The following is an 18,371-nucleotide window of genomic DNA, read 5'->3' on the forward strand; positions in this document are numbered from 1 at the left end:
CCCACCATTCCCACACAGGCCCCAGGAACCGTCAGGCCTCTGAGGCTCTGCCAATGCCCTTCCCTCTACCCAAATATCCTTTCCCTCCTCTCTCCGGACCTCAATCCTGCCCAGCTCTAAATGAGCACTGCAAGGCCTATTTCCCTAAGAATGCCTCTCTCAAAACCAAAATTACTTCCTCGAGAATGATCTGCCTCTTACTCATGCATCATTATCTTGGATTAAATACTTCATGTAAGATGCCTTATCTGACCAACACAACTATTTTAGAAATAAGAGTCATGTTTTAGACCATCTATGACATGACATGACAACCATTCAGCTCACGAAAACCATTCAATAAATACTCTAATTGAATTGCCCAAAGAGTTGACCTAAAATAACCTAAATGCCAAGCATTCCAAGAACCGTCCTGAACCAAATTCACTTCTCATACGAATGCCAATGTCACAGACAGGGATGCTGTATTGTCCTTAAATGTACTTGCCTTTATCCAAAACTAGAATCTCTGATGAATCTATGGGACACACATGTAAAATATTCTGCAAAGTGAAAAAGCTTTATTTAGTGTACTCTGCTTAATGTTCAGCCAGACCTGCATTATTCTCTAAACCTTATACTATTACTTAGTATGCAAGAAGCATTAGAAGAGAGACTAAGTCTATTGAGAAGAATACTGGAAGCGAAGGTCATCAATCATTTTCTACTTTCAATAATCTCTTTCATAAAGAGGTAAATGCTCCTAAATTCCAGAATGAATGGAATTCAATACAGCAAAGTAAAATGCTTTAAATACATAAAATAAATATCTTGGTGGACCTTCCACCATCTGTTTTAGTAACTTAAATTATAAAAAGCACCCTAAATTTAAGAAAAGTTATATCAACAGCTAAAATTGAGATTTTTTTCCATCTATTACTTTGATTTTCCTGACCCATTTTTGAGAATTGTCAGCATTCTGGATCAATAATGCCAAATTATTTGTGGAAGACAGTGAGATTCCTCCCAAGTCATCTAACATGCTCACTAATCAATAAAGATAAGAACAAAGAAGAAAGCCATATTTAGGAAGCAAGCAAATTATATTAAAAGACTGACTTTGAGAAAAGGTTGCTGCTTGCCAAGAAAATTTCATTATTATAAAACTTTTTCTGTCATTTGTATTACTTCATTTTCCCTTCCAGATTATCTGTGTAGCCTTGTAAACACATCATAATCCAAAGCAGTTGAGATTTACCAATAAAATGTAAATCAACACAATAGAGCCAACTGCATAATTAAAACAAAAGTGTACCGGGCTTCCCTGGTGGAGCAGTGGTTGAGAGCCTGCCTGCCAATGCAGGGGACACGGGTTCGTGACTCGGTCGGGGAAGATCCCACATGCCGCGGAGCGGCTAGGCCCGTGAGCCATGGCCACTGAGCATGCGGGTTGGGAGCCTGTGCTCCGTAACGGGAGACTCCACAACAGGGAGAGGCCCACGTACTGAAAAAAAAAAAAACATTCCACCATCAATCCAAGCAGATTACAAAATAGCAAGCAGATTTTAAAATAATAGTCTACAAGCCTGCTTTTTTAAATATATAACTAAATGCATTGAATATCTTATATAAAAAGCCAAGAGACAGAGTTGAAACCGAATATTAAAAGTAAACATCTCCTTCCCCAAAACCCTAACTCCACTCCAGTCATGAGGAGAACATCACACAAAGCCAAGTTGAAGGAGAGTCTATGAAATATGTGAACCAGGACTCTTCAAAATTGTCATTAAGAAAAGGAAAGTCTGGGACTTTCCTGGTGGTGCACTAGTTAAGAATCCGTCTGCCAATGCAGGGGACACGGGTTCCAGTCCTGGTCCGGGAAGATCCCACGTGTCGCAGAGCAAGTAAGCCCGTACATCACAACTACTGAGCCTGCGCTCTAGAGCCCGCCAGCCACAACAACTGAGGCCACACGCTGCAACTAATGAAGCCCGCGCACTCTAGGGCCTGTGTGCCGCAAATACGGAGCCCAGGTGCTGCAATTACTGAAGCCCGCACTCTTAGAGCCCACACTCCGCAACAAGAGAAGCCACCACAATGAGAAGTCCGCGCACCACAACAAAGAGTAGCCCCCACTTGCCACAAGTAGGGAAAGCCTGCGCGCAGCAACAGAGACTCAACTCAGCCAAATATAAACAATAATAAAAAAATAAATAAAGGCATCATCACATAAACACAAATGAGGAAATATTTGTTTTAAAAAAAGAATAACGGGCGGGGCAGTGGTTAAGAATCCGCCTGCCAGTGCAGGGGACACGGATTTGAGCCCTGGTCCGGGAAGATCCCACATGCTGCAGTGCAACTAAGCCCGTGAGCCACAACTACTGAGCCTGTGCTTCTGGAGCCTGTGCTCCGCAACAAGAGGCGCCACGGCAGTGAGAGGCCCACGAACCACGATGAGGAGTGGCCCCTGCTCGCCGCAACTAGAGAAGGCCCTCGCACAGAAACGAAGACCCAACACAGCCAAAAATAAATAAAATATAAATAAAAATAAATACATTTAAAAGGAGAACCTATACATTTCCCTTTCTGCAAATGTAGGTTTTCGAGGCAAGAGTAGAGCCTCAGAAAGAATGTCTGCAAACAAAACAAGCACTAGTTCACTAAGTACAAAATGTAGGATACTTTTGGAGAATCCCATCACAGCTAGATAATTGGTCCAGGACCAAAAGTAAATACTGGAAGAAAAATGAAATCAACAGTGTACCACAGAGGTGGTAGGCACACTGGCCTGGACTAAGACATGTTCAGTCATAGATAATAAGGGTGGTGATTTTTAAGCCTCATTCTCGTCCCACTGTGGACTTCCTTCTGCAGCAGTATAAGAATACCACCAGATCATCTTGAAATCAAGTCATGAAATGTACTTTTATATTTTTAAAAATCAATTCTTGTCCTTAAATTAACTTTTCTTATTAATTTAGTCATGGTGCTCTTTTACTTCTAAAACATTAAATCTTATTTGATTAGAGACAGACTTCAAAAAATAAAAATAAACTGTGATCAAATAGCAGGAACAAACAGTAGTAACTAAAATTTCTTCAATCTAAACTGGAGATGATTTCTGTATCTCTGTCTTTTACCTTTGTCTCCATTAGGGGAAAAAAATATGTACCTCATAATTAACTTGGCTGGAATGAATCAGACTGCATTTGTAAAAGTTTCAGAAGACCAATGAGCTGTGCTAAACAGTACCACTATCCACCTGAGCAGAAATTACTATCCTTAAGTTTCTATACATAACTAACAAAACAAAAATTTAAACAAAAGAAGAACTACTAGAAACAAATTAGAGATTCATGTTTTTAAGTCAGAAATTTGCCTTTAGTCAGTAATTTGCCTCATACATTATGATTTTCCCTGTGGAAACCCAATTATTATCCTGAAAACAAGACCACTTTAGAAAGCAAATGCATTGTGACAAAAGAAAGAAAAGGCAGATTGATACATTATTAAAATAACTCACACGCCATACCCTGAGGAGTAAGGAAGCCATGGCAGAGCAGGCCCCCTTCTCCTCAATGGACAGCACAGCTGTGGGGAAGACACTGCAGCTAGCAGAAGCGTGTCACACTTCCTCAGGGAGGAAGCAAGTTACAGACAACTCTACAGAGGGCACCCATAAACTGACGGCCACGCTCATTACCCAACGTCCAGGCCACCCACAGGCTGACTGCAGCCCAACTTTCCCACCATTCCCACACAGGCCCCAGGAACCGTCAGGCCTCTGAGGCTCTGCCAATGCCCTTCCCTCTACCCAAATATCCTTTCCCTCCTCTCTCCGGACCTCAATCCTGCCCAGCTCTAAATGAGCACTGCAAGGCCTATTTCCCTAAGAATGCCTCTCTCAAAACCAAAATTACTTCCTCGAGAATGATCTGCCTCTTACTCATGCATCATTATCTTGGATTAAATACTTCATGTAAGATGCCTTATCTGACCAACACAACTATTTTAGAAATAAGAGTCATGTTTTAGACCATCTATGACATGACATGACAACCATTCAGCTCACGAAAACCATTCAATAAATACTCTAATTGAATTGCCCAAAGAGTTGACCTAAAATAACCTAAATGCCAAGCATTCCAAGAACCGTCCTGAACCAAATTCACTTCTCATACGAATGCCAATGTCACAGACAGGGATGCTGTATTGTCCTTAAATGTACTTGCCTTTATCCAAAACTAGAATCTCTGATGAATCTATGGGACACACATGTAAAATATTCTGCAAAGTGAAAAAGCTTTATTTAGTGTACTCTGCTTAATGTTCAGCCAGACCTGCATTATTCTCTAAACCTTATACTATTACTTAGTATGCAAGAAGCATTAGAAGAGAGACTAAGTCTATTGAGAAGAATACTGGAAGCGAAGGTCATCAATCATTTTCTACTTTCAATAATCTCTTTCATAAAGAGGTAAATGCTCCTAAATTCCAGAATGAATGGAATTCAATACAGCAAAGTAAAATGCTTTAAATACATAAAATAAATATCTTGGTGGACCTTCCACCATCTGTTTTAGTAACTTAAATTATAAAAAACACCCTAAATTTAAGAAAAGTTATATCAACAGCTAAAATTGAGATTTTTTTCCATCTATTACTTTGATTTTCCTGACCCATTTTTGAGAATTGTCAGCATTCTGGATCAATAATGCCAAATTATTTGTTGAAGACAGTGAGATTCCTCCCAAGTCATCTAACATGCTCACTAATCAATAAAGATAAGAACAAACAAGAAAGCCATATTTATGAAGCAAGCAAATTATATTAAAAGACTGACTTTGAGAAAAGGTTGCTGCTTGCCAAGAAAATTTCATTATTATAAAACTTTTTCTGTCATTTGTATTACTTCATTTTCCCTTCCAGATTATCTGTGTAGCCTTGTAAACACATCATAATCCAAAGCAGTTGAGATTTACAAATAAAATGTAAATCAACACAATAGAGCCAACTGCATAATTAAAACAAAAGTGTACCGGGCTTCCCTGGTGGAGCAGTTGTTGAGAGCCTGCCTGCCAATGCAGGGGACACGGGTTCGTGACTCGGTCCGGGAAGATCCCACATGCCGCGGAGCGGCTAGGCCAGTGAGCCATGGCCACTGAGCATGCGGGTTGGGAGCCTGTGCTCCGTAACGGGAGACTCCACAACAGGGAGAGGCCCACGTACTGAGAAAAAAAAAAAAACATTCCACCATCAACCCAAGCAGATTACAAAATAGCAAGCAGATTTTAAAATAATAGTCTACAAGCCTGCTTTTTTAAATATATAACTAAATGCATTGAATATCTTATATAAAAAGCCAAGAGATAGAGTTGAAACCGAATATTAAAAGTAAACATCTCTTTCCCCAAAACCCTAACTCCACTATGGTCATGAGGAGAACATCACACAAAGCCAAGTTGAAGGACAGTCTATGAAATATGTGAACCAGGACTCTTCAAAATTGTCATTAAGAAAAGGAAAGTCTGGGACTTTCCTGGTGGTGCACTAGTTAAGAATCCGTCTGCCAATGCAGGGGACACGGGTTCCAGCCCTGGTCCGGGAAGATCCCACGTGCCGCAGAGCAAGTATACCCGTACATCACAACTACTGAGCCTGCGCTCTAGAGCCCACCAGCCACAACAACTGAGGCCGCACGCTGCAACTAATGAAGCCCGCGCACTCTAGGGCCTGTGTGCCGCAAATACGGAGCCCAGGTGCTGCAATTACTGAAGCCCGCACTCTTAGAGCCCACGCTCCGCAACAAGAGAAGCCACCACAATGAGAAGTCCACACACCACAACAAAGAGTAGCCCCCACTTGCCACAACTAGGGAAAGCCTGCGCGCAGCAAAAGAGACTCAACTCAGCCAAATATAAACAATAATAAAAAAATAAATAAAGGCATCATCACATAAACACATATGAGGAAATATTTTTTTAAAAAAAAGAATAACGGGCGGGGCAGTGGTTAAGATTCCGCCTGCCAGTGCAGGGGACACGGATTTGAGCCCTGGTCCGGGAAGATCCCACATGCTGCAGTGCAACTAAGCCCGTGAGCCACAACTACTGAGCCTGTGCTTCTGGAGCCTGTGCTCCGCAACAAGAGGTGCCACGGCAGTGACAGGCCCACGAACCACGATGAGGAGTGGCCCCTGCTCGCCGCAACTAGAGAAGGCCCTCGCACAGAAACGAAGACCCAACACAGCCAAAAATAAATAAAACATAAATAAAAATAAATACATTTAAAAGGAAAACCTATACATTTCCCTTTCTGCAAATGTAGGTTTTCGAGGCAAGAGTAGAGCCTCAGAAAGAATGTCTGCAAACAGAACAATCACTAGTTCACTAAGTACAAAATGTAGGATTCTTTTGGAGAATCCCATCACAGCTAGATAATTGGTCCAGGACCAAAAGTAAATACTGGAAGAAAAATGAAATCAACAGTGTACCACAGAGGTGGTAGGCACACTGGCCTGGACTAAGACATGTTCAGTCATAGATAATAAGGGTGGTGATTTTTAAGCCTCATTCTCGTCCCACTGTGGACTTCCCTCTGCAGCAGTATAAGGATACCACAAGATCATCTTGAAATCAAGTCATGAAATGTACTTTTATATTTTTAAAAATCAATTCTTGTCCTTAAATTAACTTTTCTTATTAATTTAGTCATGGTGCTCTTTTACTTCTAAAACATTAAATCTTATTTGATTAGAGACAGACTTCAAAAAATAAAAATAAACTGTGATCAAATAGCAGGAACAAACAGTACTAACTAAAATTTCTTCAATCTAAACTGGAGATGATTTCTGTATCTCTGTCTTTTACCTTTGTCTCCATTAGGGGAAAAAATATGTACCTCATAATTAACTTGGCTGGAATGAATCAGACTGCATTTGTAAAAGTTTCAGAAGACCAATGAGCTGTGCTAAACAGTACCACTATCCACCTGAGCAGAAATTACTATCCTTAAGTTTCTATACATAACTAACAAAACAAAAATTTAAACAAAAGAAGAACTACTAGAAACAAATTAGAGATTCATGTTTTTAAGTCAGAAATTTGCCTTTAGTCAGTAATTTGCCTCATACATTATGATTTTCCCTGTGGAAACACAATTATTATCCTGAAAACAAGACCACTTTAGAAAGCAAATGCATTGTGACAAAAGAAAGAAAAGGCAGATTGATACATTATTAAAATAACTCACACGCCATACCCTGAGGAGTAAGGAAGCCATGGCAGAGCAGGCCCCCTTCTCCTCAATGGACAGTACAGCTGTGGGGAAGACACTGCAGCTAGCAGAAGCGTGTCACACTTCCTCAGGGAGGAAGCAAGTTACAGACAACTCTACAGAGGGCACCCATAAACTGACGGCCACGCTCATTACCCAACGTCCAGGCCACCCACAGGCTGACTGCAGCCCAACTTTCCCACCATTCCCACACAGGCCCCAGGAACCGTCAGGCCTCTGAGGCTCTGCCAATGCCCTTCCCTCTACCCAAATATCCTTTCCCTCCTCTCTCCGGACCTCAATCCTGCCCAGCTCTAAATGAGCACTGCAAGGCCTATTTCCCTAAGAATGCCTCTCTCAAAACCAAAATTACTTCCTCGAGAATGATCTGCCTCTTACTCATGCATCATTATCTTGGATTAAATACTTCATGTAAGATGCCTTATCTGACCAACACAACTATTTTAGAAATAAGAGTCATGTTTTAGACCATCTATGACATGACATGACAACCATTCAGCTCACGAAAACCATTCAATAAATACTCTAATTGAATTGCCCAAAGAGTTGACCTAAAATAACCTAAATGCCAAGCATTCCAAGAACCGTCCTGAACCAAATTCACTTCTCATACGAATGCCAATGTCACAGACAGGGATGCTGTATTGTCCTTAAATGTACTTGCCTTTATCCAAAACTAGAATCTCTGATGAATCTATGGGACACACATGTAAAATATTCTGCAAAGTGAAAAAGCTTTATTTAGTGTACTCTGCTTAATGTTCAGCCAGACCTGCATTATTCTCTAAACCTTATACTATTACTTAGTATGCAAGAAGCATTAGAAGAGAGACTAAGTCTATTGAGAAGAATACTGGAAGCGAAGGTCATCAATCATTTTCTACTTTCAATAATCTCTTTCATAAAGAGGTAAATGCTCCTAAATTCCAGAATGAATGGAATTCAATACAGCAAAGTAAAATGCTTTAAATACATAAAATAAATATCTTGGTGGACCTTCCACCATCTGTTTTAGTAACGTAAATTATAAAAAACACCCTAAATTTAAGAAAAGTTATATCAACAGCTAAAATTGAGATTTTTTTCCATCTATTACTTTGATTTTCCTGACCCATTTTTGAGAATTGTCAGCATTCTGGATCAATAATGCCAAATTATTTGTGGAAGACAGTGAGATTCCTCCCAAGTCATCTAACATGCTCACTAATCAATAAAGATAAGAACAAACAAGAAAGCCATATTTATGAAGCAAGCAAATTATATTAAAAGACTGACTTTGAGAAAAGGTTGCTGCTTGCCAAGAAAATTTCATTATTATAAAACTTTTTCTGTCATTTGTATTACTTCATTTTCCCTTCCAGATTATCTGTGTAGCCTTGTAAACACATCATAATCCAAAGCAGTTGAGATTTACAAATAAAATGTAAATCAACACAATAGAGCCAACTGCATAATTAAAACAAAAGTGTACCGGGCTTCCCTGGTGGAGCAGTTGTTGAGAGCCTGCCTGCCAATGCAGGGGACACGGGTTCGTGACTCGGTCCGGGAAGATCCCACATGCCGCGGAGCGGCTAGGCCAGTGAGCCATGGCCACTGAGCATGCGGGTTGGGAGCCTGTGCTCCGTAACGGGAGACTCCACAACAGGGAGAGGCCCACGTACTGAGAAAAAAAAAAAAACATTCCACCATCAACCCAAGCAGATTACAAAATAGCAAGCAGATTTTAAAATAATAGTCTACAAGCCTGCTTTTTTAAATATATAACTAAATGCATTGAATATCTTATATAAAAAGCCAAGAGATAGAGTTGAAACCGAATATTAAAAGTAAACATCTCTTTCCCCAAAACCCTAACTCCACTATGGTCATGAGGAGAACATCACACAAAGCCAAGTTGAAGGACAGTCTATGAAATATGTGAACCAGGACTCTTCAAAATTGTCATTAAGAAAAGGAAAGTCTGGGACTTTCCTGGTGGTGCACTAGTTAAGAATCCGTCTGCCAATGCAGGGGACACGGGTTCCAGCCCTGGTCCGGGAAGATCCCACGTGCCGCAGAGCAAGTATACCCGTACATCACAACTACTGAGCCTGCGCTCTAGAGCCCACCAGCCACAACAACTGAGGCCGCACGCTGCAACTAATGAAGCCCGCGCACTCTAGGGCCTGTGTGCTGCAAATACTGAGCCCAGGTGCTGCAATTACTGAAGCCCGCACTCTTAGAGCCCACGCTCCGCAACAAGAGAAGCCACCACAATGAGAAGTCCACACACCACAACAAAGAGTAGCCCCCACTTGCCACAACAAGGGAAAGCCTGCGCGCAGCAAAAGAGACTCAACTCAGCCAAATATAAACAATAATAAAAAAATAAATAAAGGCATCATCACATAAACACATATGAGGAAATATTTTTTTAAAAAAAAGAATAACGGGCGGGGCAGTGGTTAAGATTCCGCCTGCCAGTGCAGGGGACACGGATTTGAGCCCTGGTCCGGGAAGATCCCACATGCTGCAGTGCAACTAAGCCCGTGAGCCACAACTACTGAGCCTGTGCTTCTGGAGCCTGTGCTCCGCAACAAGAGGTGCCACGGCAGTGACAGGCCCACGAACCACGATGAGGAGTGGCCCCTGCTCGCCGCAACTAGAGAAGGCCCTCGCACAGAAACGAAGACCCAACACAGCCAAAAATAAATAAAACATAAATAAAAATAAATACATTTAAAAGGAAAACCTATACATTTCCCTTTCTGCAAATGTAGGTTTTCGAGGCAAGAGTAGAGCCTCAGAAAGAATGTCTGCAAACAGAACAATCACTAGTTCACTAAGTACAAAATGTAGGATACTTTTGGAGAATCCCATCACAGCTAGATAATTGGTCCAGGACCAAAAGTAAATACTGGAAGAAAAATGAAATCAACAGTGTACCACAGAGGTGGTAGGCACACTGGCCTGGACTAAGACATGTTCAGTCATAGATAATAAGGGTGGTGATTTTTAAGCATCATTCTCGTCCCACTGTGGACTTCCCTCTGCAGCAGTATAAGGATACCACAAGATCATCTTGAAATCAAGTCATGAAATGTACTTTTATATTTTTAAAAATCAATTCTTGTCCTTAAATTAACTTTTCTTATTAATTTAGTCATGGTGCTCTTTTACTTCTAAAACATTAAATCTTATTTGATTAGAGACAGACTTCAAAAAATAAAAATAAACTGTGATCAAATAGCAGGAACAAACAGTACTAACTAAAATTTCTTCAATCTAAACTGGAGATGATTTCTGTATCTCTGTCTTTTACATTTGTCTCCATTAGGGGAAAAAAATATGTACCTCATAATTAATTGGCTGGAATGAATCAGACTGCATTTGTAAAAGTTTCAGAAGACCAATGAGCTGTGCTAAACAGTACCACTATCCACCTGAGCAGAAATTACTATCCTTAAGTTTCTATACATAACTAACAAAACAAAAATTTAAACAAAAGAAGAACTACTAGAAACAAATTAGAGATTCATGTTTTTAAGTCAGAAATTTGCCTTTAGTCAGTAATTTGCCTCATACATTATGATTTTCCCTGTGGAAACCCAATTATTATCCTGAAAACAAGACCACTTTAGAAAGCAAATGCATTATGACAAAAGAAAGAAAAGGCAGATTGATACATTATTAAAATAACTCACACACCATACCCTGAGGAGTAAGGAAGCCATGGCAGAGCAGGCCCCCTTCTCCTCAATGGACTGCACAGCTGTGGGGAAGACACTGCAGCTAGTAGAAGCGTGTCACAATTCCTCAGGGAGGAAGCAAGTTACAGACAACTCTACAGAGGGCACCCATAAACTGACGGCCACGCTCATTACCCAACGTCCAGGCCACCCACAGGCTGACTGCAGCCCAACTTTCCCACCATTCCCACACAGGCCCCAGGAACCGTCAGGCCTCTGAGGCTCTGCCAATGCCCTTCCCTCTACCCAAATATCCTTTCCCTCCTCTCTCAGGACCTCAATCCTGCCCAGCTCTAAATGAGCACTGCAAGGCCTATTTCCCTAAGAATGCCTCTCTCAAAACCAAAATTACTTCCTCGAGAATGATCTGCCTCTTACTCATGCATCATTATCTTGGATTAAATACTTCATGTAAGATGCCTTATCTGACCAACACAACTATTTTAGAAATAAGAGTCATGTTTTAGACCATCTATGACATGACATGACAACCATTAAGCTCACGAAAACCATTCAATAAATACTCTAATTGAATTGCCCAAAGAGTTGACCTAAAATAACCTAAATGCCAAGCATTCCAAGAACCGTCCTGAACCAAATTCACTTCTCATACGAATGCCAATGTCACAGACAGGGATGCTGTATTGTCCTTAAATGTACTTGCCTTTATCCAAAACTAGAATCTCTGATGAATCTATGGGACACACATGTAAAATATTCTGCAAAGTGAAAAAGCTTTATTTAGTGTACTCTGCTTAATGTTCAGCCAGACCTGCATTATTCTCTAAACCTTATACTATTACTTAGTATGCAAGAAGCATTAGAAGAGAGACTAAGTCTATTGAGAAGAATACTGGAAGCGAAGGTCATCAATCATTTTCTACTTTCAATAATCTCTTTCATAAAGAGGTAAATGCTCCTAAATTCCAGAATGAATGGAATTCAATACAGCAAAGTAAAATGCTTTAAATACATAAAATAAATATCTTGGTGGACCTTCCACCATCTGTTTTAGTAACTTAAATTATAAAAAACACCCTAAATTTAAGAAAAGTTATATCAACAGCTAAAATTGAGATTTTTTTCCATCTATTACTTTGATTTTCCTGACCCATTTTTGAGAATTGTCAGCATTCTGGATCAATAATGCCAAATTATTTGTTGAAGACAGTGAGATTCCTCCCAAGTCATCTAACATGCTCACTAATCAATAAAGATAAGAACAAACAAGAAAGCCATATTTATGAAGCAAGCAAATTATATTAAAAGACTGACTTTGAGAAAAGGTTGCTGCTTGCCAAGAAAATTTCATTATTATAAAACTTTTTCTGTCATTTGTATTACTTCATTTTCCCTTCCAGATTATCTGTGTAGCCTTGTAAACACATCATAATCCAAAGCAGTTGAGATTTACAAATAAAATGTAAATCAACACAATAGAGCCAACTGCATAATTAAAACAAAAGTGTACCGGGCTTCCCTGGTGGAGCAGTTGTTGAGAGCCTGCCTGCCAATGCAGGGGACACGGGTTCGTGACTCGGTCCGGGAAGATCCCACATGCCGCGGAGCGGCTAGGCCAGTGAGCCATGGCCACTGAGCATGCGGGTTGGGAGCCTGTGCTCCGTAACGGGAGACTCCACAACAGGGAGAGGCCCACGTACTGAGAAAAAAAAAAAAACATTCCACCATCAACCCAAGCAGATTACAAAATAGCAAGCAGATTTTAAAATAATAGTCTACAAGCCTGCTTTTTTAAATATATAACTAAATGCATTGAATATCTTATATAAAAAGCCAAGAGATAGAGTTGAAACCGAATATTAAAAGTAAACATCTCTTTCCCCAAAACCCTAACTCCACTATGGTCATGAGGAGAACATCACACAAAGCCAAGTTGAAGGACAGTCTATGAAATATGTGAACCAGGACTCTTCAAAATTGTCATTAAGAAAAGGAAAGTCTGGGACTTTCCTGGTGGTGCACTAGTTAAGAATCCGTCTGCCAATGCAGGGGACACGGGTTCCAGCCCTGGTCCGGGAAGATCCCACGTGCCGCAGAGCAAGTATACCCGTACATCACAACTACTGAGCCTGCGCTCTAGAGCCCACCAGCCACAACAACTGAGGCCGCACGCTGCAACTAATGAAGCCCGCGCACTCTAGGGCCTGTGTGCTGCAAATACTGAGCCCAGGTGCTGCAATTACTGAAGCCCGCACTCTTAGAGCCCACGCTCCGCAACAAGAGAAGCCACCACAATGAGAAGTCCACACACCACAACAAAGAGTAGCCCCCACTTGCCACAACAAGGGAAAGCCTGCGCGCAGCAAAAGAGACTCAACTCAGCCAAATATAAACAATAATAAAAAAATAAATAAAGGCATCATCACATAAACACATATGAGGAAATATTTTTTTAAAAAAAAGAATAACGGGCGGGGCAGTGGTTAAGATTCCGCCTGCCAGTGCAGGGGACACGGATTTGAGCCCTGGTCCGGGAAGATCCCACATGCTGCAGTGCAACTAAGCCCGTGAGCCACAACTACTGAGCCTGTGCTTCTGGAGCCTGTGCTCCGCAACAAGAGGTGCCACGGCAGTGACAGGCCCACGAACCACGATGAGGAGTGGCCCCTGCTCGCCGCAACTAGAGAAGGCCCTCGCACAGAAACGAAGACCCAACACAGCCAAAAATAAATAAAACATAAATAAAAATAAATACATTTAAAAGGAAAACCTATACATTTCCCTTTCTGCAAATGTAGGTTTTCGAGGCAAGAGTAGAGCCTCAGAAAGAATGTCTGCAAACAGAACAATCACTAGTTCACTAAGTACAAAATGTAGGATTCTTTTGGAGAATCCCATCACAGCTAGATAATTGGTCCAGGACCAAAAGTAAATACTGGAAGAAAAATGAAATCAACAGTGTACCACAGAGGTGGTAGGCACACTGGCCTGGACTAAGACATGTTCAGTCATAGATAATAAGGGTGGTGATTTTTAAGCATCATTCTCGTCCCACTGTGGACTTCCCTCTGCAGCAGTATAAGGATACCACAAGATCATCTTGAAATCAAGTCATGAAATGTACTTTTATATTTTTAAAAATCAATTCTTGTCCTTAAATTAACTTTTCTTATTAATTTAGTCATGGTGCTCTTTTACTTCTAAAACATTAAATCTTATTTGATTAGAGACAGACTTCAAAAAATAAAAATAAACTGTGATCAAATAGCAGGAACAAACAGTACTAACTAAAATTTCTTCAATCTAAACTGGAGATGATTTCTGTATCTCTGTCTTTTACCTTTGTCTCCATTAGGGGAAAAAAATATGTAACTCATAATTAATTGGCTGGAATGAATCAGACTGCATTTGTAAAAGTTTCAGAAGACCAATGAGCTGTGCTAAACAGTACCACTATCCACCTGAGCAGAAATTACTATCCTTAAGTTTCTATACATAACTAACAAAACAAAAATTTAAACAAAAGAAGAACTACTAGAAACAAATTAGAGATTCATGTTTTTAAGTCAGAAATTTGCCTTTAGTCAGTAATTTGCCTCATACATTATGATTTTCCCTGTGGAAACCCAATTATTATCCTGAAAACAAGACCACTTTAGAAAGCAAATGCATTATGACAAAAGAAAGAAAAGGCAGATTGATACATTATTAAAATAACTCACACGCCATACCCTGAGGAGTAAGGAAGCCATGGCAGAGCAGGCCCCCTTCTCCTCAATGGACTGCACAGCTGTGGGGAAGACACTGCAGCTAGTAGAAGCGTGTCACAATTCCTCAGGGAGGAAGCAAGTTACAGACAACTCTACAGAGGGCACCCATAAACTGACGGCCACGCTCATTACCCAACGTCCAGGCCACCCACAGGCTGACTGCAGCCCAACTTTCCCACCATTCCCACACAGGCCCCAGGAACCGTCAGGCCTCTGAGGCTCTGCCAATGCCCTTCCCTCTACCCAAATATCCTTTCCCTCCTCTCTCAGGACCTCAATCCTGCCCAGCTCTAAATGAGCACTGCAAGGCCTATTTCCCTAAGAATGCCTCTCTCAAAACCAAAATTACTTCCTCGAGAATGATCTGCCTCTTACTCATGCATCATTATCTTGGATTAAATACTTCATGTAAGATGCCTTATCTGACCAACACAACTATTTTAGAAATAAGAGTCATGTTTTAGACCATCTATGACATGACATGACAACCATTCAGCTCACGAAAACCATTCAATAAATACTCTAATTGAATTGCCCAAAGAGTTGACCTAAAATAACCTAAATGCCAAGCATTCCAAGAACCGTCCTGAACCAAATTCACTTCTCATTCGAATGCCAATGTCACAGACAGGGATGCTGTATTGTCCTTAAATGTACTTGCCTTTATCCAAAACTAGAATCTCTGATGAATCTATGGGACACACATGTAAAATATTCTGCAAAGTAAAAAAGCTTTATTTAGTGTACTCTGCTTAATGTTCAGCCAGACCTGCATTATTCTCTAAACCTTATACAATTACTTAGTATGCAAGAAGCATTAGAAGAGAGACTAAGTCTATTGAGAAGAATACTGGAAGCGAAGGTCATCAATCATTTTCTACTTTCAATAATCTCTTTCATAAAGAGGTAAATGCTCCTAAATTCCAGAATGAATGGAATTCAATACAGCAAAGTAAAATGCTTTAAATACATAAAATAAATATCTTGGTGGACCTTCCACCATCTGTTTTAGTAACTTAAATTATAAAAAACACCCTAAATTTAAGAAAAGTTATATCAACAGCTAAAATTGAGATTTTTTTCCATCTATTACTTTGATTTTCCTGACCCATTTTTGAGAATTGTCAGCATTCTGGATCAATAATGCCAAATTATTTGTTGAAGACAGTGAGATTCCTCCCAAGTCATCTAACATGCTCACTAATCAATAAAGATAAGAACAAACAAGAAAGCTATATTTATGAAGCAAGCAAATTATATTAAAAGACTGACTTTGAGAAAAGGTTGCTGCTTGCCAAGAAAATTTCATTATTATAAAACATTTTCTGTCATTTGTATTACTTCATTTTCCCTTCCAGATTATCTGTGTAGCCTTGTAAACACATCATAATCCAAAGCAGTTGAGATTTACCAATAAAATATAAATCAACACAATAGAGCCAACTGCATAATTGAAACAAAAGTGTACCGGGCTTCCCTGGTGGAGCAGTGGTTGAGAGCCTGCCTGCCAATGCAGGGGACACGGGTTCGTGACTCGGTCCGGGAAGATCCCACATGCCGCGGAGCGGCTAGGCCCGTGAGCCATGGCCACTGAGCATGCGGGTTGGGAGCCTGTGCTCCGTAACGGGAGACTCCACAACAGGGAGAGGCCCACGTACTGAGAAAAAAAAAAAAACATTCCACCATCAACCCAAGCAGATTACAAAATAGCAAGCAGATTTTAAAATAATAGTCTACAAGCCTGCTTTTTAAAATATATAACTAAATGCATTGAATATCTTATATAAAAAGCCAAGAGACAGAGTTGAAACCGAATATTAAAAGTAAACATCTCCTTCCCCAAAACCCTAACTCCACTCCGGTCATGAGGAGAACATCACACAAAGCCAAGTTGAAGGACAGTCTATGAAATATGTGAACCAGGACTCTTCAAAATTGTCATTAAGAAAAGGAAAGTCTGGGACTTTCCTGGTGGTGCACTAGTTAAGAATCCGTCTGCCAATGCAGGGGACACGGGTTCCAGCCCTGGTCCGGGAAGATCCCACGTGCCGCAGAGCAAGTAAGCCCGTACATCACAACTACTGAGCCTGCGCTCTAGAGCCCGCCAGCCACAACAACTGAGGCCACACGCTGCAACTAATGAAGCCCGCGCACTCTAGGGCCTGTGTGCCGCAAATACTGAGCCCAGGTGCTGCAATTACTGAAGCCCGCACTCTTAGAGCCCACGCTCCGCAACAAGAGAAGCCACCACAATGAGAAGTCCGCGCACCACAACAAAGAGTAGCCCCCACTTGCCACAACTAGGGAAACCCTGCGCGCAGCAACAGAGATTCAACTCAGCCAAATATAAACAATAATAAAAAAATAAATAAAGGCATCATCACATAAACACAAATGAGGAAATATTTTTTTTAAAAAAAGAATAACGGGCGGGGCAGTGGTTAAGAATCCGCCTGCCAGTGCAGGGGACACGGATTTGAGCCCTGGTCCGGGAAGATCCCACATGCTGCAGTGCAACTAAGCCCGTGAGCCACAACTACTGAGCCTGCGCTTCTGGAGCCTGTGCTCCGCAACAAGAGGCGCCACGGCAGTGAGAGGCCCACGAACCACGATGAGGAGTGGCCCCTGCTCGCCGCAACTAGAGAAGGCCCTCGCACAGAAACGAAGACCCAACACAGCCAAAAATAAATAAAATATAAATAAAAATAAATACATTTAAAAGGAAAACCTATACATTTCCCTTTCTGCAAATGTAGGTTTTCGAGGCAAGAGTAGAGCCTCAGAAAGAATGTCTGCAAACAGAACAATCACTAGTTCACTAAGTACAAAATGTAGGATACTTTTGGAGAATCCCATCACAGCTAGATAATTGGTCCAGGACCAAAAGTAAATACTGGAAGAAAAATGAAATCAACAGTGTACCACAGAGGTGGTAGGCACACTGGCCTGGACTAAGACATGTTCAGTCATAGATAATAAGGGTGGTGATTTTTAAGCATCATTCTCGTCCCACTGTGGACTTCCTTCTGCAGCAGTACAAAGGATACCACCAGATCATCTTGAAATCAAGTCATGAAATGTACTTTTATATTTTTAAAAATCAATTCTTGTCCTTAAATTAACTTTTCTTATTAATTTAGTCATGGTGCTCTTTTACTACTAAAACATTAAATCTTATTTGATTAGAGACAGACTTCAAAAAATAAAAATAAACTGTGATCAAATAGCAGGAACAAACAGTAGTAACTAAAATTTCTTCAATCTAAACTGGAGATGATTTCTGTATCTCTGTCTTTTACCTTTGTCTCCATTAGGGGAAAAAAATATGTACCTCATAATTAACTTGGCTGGAATGAATCAGACTGCATTTGTAAAAGTTTCAGAAGACCAATGAGCTGTGCTAAACAGTACCACTATCCACCTGAGCAGAAATTACTATCCTTAAGTTTCTATACATAACTAACACAACAAAAATTTAAACAAAAGAAGAACTACTAGAAACAAATTAGAGATTCATGTTTTTAAGTCAGTAATTTGCCTTTAGTCAGTAATTTGCCTCATACATTATGATTTTCCCCGTGGAAACCCAATTATTATCCTGAAAACAAGACCACTTTAGAAAGCAAATGCATTG

Source organism: Mesoplodon bidens (genome assembly GCF_964165515.1).
Source record: "Mesoplodon bidens genome assembly, contig: HAP1_SCAFFOLD_195, whole genome shotgun sequence".
Taxonomy (NCBI): Eukaryota; Metazoa; Chordata; class Mammalia; order Artiodactyla; family Ziphiidae; genus Mesoplodon; species Mesoplodon bidens.